Raw genomic sequence first — 2,736 nt, forward strand, 5'->3', positions numbered from 1 at the left:
TCCCCATCTCCGATTCTCCCCCAGTGAACCAGCCTGGACCATCAAGTCTCCCCGACCCCATCCCCTGACTCTCTCCTCTCCATTCCTGAATCTCTCCAAAGGGACCCAGCAGGGATCCTCCAGTATGCCTCACTCCTCTCTATCCTTGATTCTCCCCCAGTGGCCCAGCATAGACCGTCCTACAACTCTGACTCTTGCCTCTCCATCCCTGACTCTCCCCCAGTGACCCAGCATGGACATTTGTCCATGGATCTATCCGAACCCTCCTGGCCCCTGCTGGTGTGTCCAGCTGCAAGGCTCGCCGTGGGTATATGGACTCCCTGTGCTCACCCGCTGCTGGCAGAGCGAAGGAACCACCAGGTCAAATGATGCCCAAACCATTAGACCTGTAAAGACCAAGATGGAGATCCTGGACCCTGTCCTTGGCCATTCTTTCCCAGCCTTTTGGAGTAGACCTCGTCTCCCAGGACACCAAAAGCAAAGAAATCAAAGTATCTGATTGTTTTGTATCTATCCTAGTGCTTCACACAGTGCTTGACACATAATAAGCACTTAACAGATACCACCATGATGATGATGATAATGATGATAATGATTACATGATTATGGTGAATACATTTCCCCTTGACCCAGGGACAGGACATGCACACACTACTTACATGCAGTTGACTGTTCATCTCTTCTTTGCTGGCTGACATCCCGGCATCTAGGAGGGACATCCCGGCATCTAGAAGGGACATCCTGGCATCTAGAAGAAACCTGAGAAGCAGTGTGGCCTAGTGGATAGAGCCTGGGCCTGGGAGTCAGAAGGACCTAGGTTCTAATCCCCCCTCCTCCACTTGTTTTCTGTGTGTGACCTTGGGCAAGACACTTCACTTCTCTGGGCCTCAGTTACCTCATCTGTAAAATGGGGATTAAGACTGTGAACCTCATGTGGGACAGGGACTGTGTCCAACCCAATTATCTTCTATCTACCCCAGTGCTTAGTACAACGCCTGGCATATAATAAGTGCTTAACAAATACCATAAACTGCCCCCACCCCAAAAAATAACCCAAAAAGGGATGCAGGGAGAACTCAGGCCCTGAGAATCATGGACCGGCTTGAGGCAGAACTGTGGGCTGCCTCCCAGATCTGGGCTGGAACCCCAGTGCCCTGACTGGTGAGGCCTCAATGGGACCTCACTGTAGACTGGTTGACCACTACCTTCCCCATCACTGACCCGTGGGGGTGGCTGACCTCTTCTCATTCCCATGCAGTGGCTGAACCTGCCAGAGAATTTCTGCCCCAAAGTGTAGGGCACCTGTAGAAACTGAGGTCCAGCCAAGAACTGACTACCGATAAGAGCCAGTTTGCCACTAGGGATACTTCTTGGTTGCCACAACTGAAAATGGGCTCTTGCTCTGGAGGGTTATGCAGACCTTGGTCACAGCTAGTCTTCCCCCACCTAAGAACCAGGGTCCTTGTGGGATAACAGTCATTCATTCAATTGTATTTATTGAGCATTTACTGTGTGCAGAGCATAACAGTCATAAAGCAGGGACAAGCCCTTGCCCTAAATCCCTGTTTCTGAGTTCTGGGTACATTGTCTCTCCATGGCCAAGAGGAAGCTACCTGTGGTGCCCAGTGTGGGTGCCCATTATTACCATCATCACCACTATCACTTCCATCATTACCATCACCACCACCACCATCACCGTCATTATCACCATCATGATCACCACCATCATCACCTCCATCACCACCACCATCATCATCACCACCATCACCACCACCATCACCATCATCATCACCATTACTATCACCACCACCACCGCCATCACAATCACCTCCACCTGTATCATCACCACCACTACCACCACCACCATCATCACCACCATCACCTCCATTACCACCACTACCACCATCATTACCATCATCACCACCATCACTATCATCACCACCATCACCACCACCATCCTTATCATCACCACCATCACTACCAGTACCACATCACCATCATTACCATCACCACCACCGCCAACACCATCAGCACCATCACCGTCAGTACATCACTATCAGCATTTATTGTCTGCCTCCAAATGTGAATGAAGCAGAACACTGTACCAGATATTTGGGATACAAAGTGAAAGATGTAATTCCCCCTGCATCCTGCACCTGTTCAAAGGAAGGCTTTGAAGCTGCTGGGAGGGTTAGTGCTCGCCTGAGAGCAGGGTGTAAATTAGGTGCCAGAAGAAGGGTGGGAGAATGAAGAGTCCCAGAAGAGACTAACGATGACCCAGGTGCCCAACATTCTTTCATTCCTGAGGATGCTAAAACACATTGGGCTTTTCATGCCATAAGAACAAAACAAGATTCCTACCTGCTCTGCAACCTGAATTGAAACTCTGGATCACTAGAGAAAACTCCTAAAATGCTGACAAATTGAAATGAATGTAGAGAGATGATTTAACCTTCTTCACACTCAGCTAAAAATGCAGCAGGGATGTGTGTGGGGTGTGTGTGTGTGTGTGTGTGTGTGTGTGTGTGTGTGTGTGTGTGTTGGGGGGTGGAGGGGGGTGGCTCAAAGGACAGGGAACACAGTGCAGAATGCACAGAGCAGACCTGGAAGACCCTGGGGATCATGCAGCCTCTGCTGTGACAGCATTCCAGCTGGTCAGCTAGTCTCTGTGGGCCCTGAGAGCCCTCCCCCATGTCTCAGTGTTCTCCTGAAGGACCTGGAGGGGAAAGGAGCCCC

The sequence above is a fragment of the Ornithorhynchus anatinus genome, unplaced genomic scaffold, assembly GCF_004115215.2.
Source record: "Ornithorhynchus anatinus isolate Pmale09 unplaced genomic scaffold, mOrnAna1.pri.v4 scaffold_93_arrow_ctg1, whole genome shotgun sequence".
NCBI classification, from domain to species: domain Eukaryota; kingdom Metazoa; phylum Chordata; class Mammalia; order Monotremata; family Ornithorhynchidae; genus Ornithorhynchus; species Ornithorhynchus anatinus.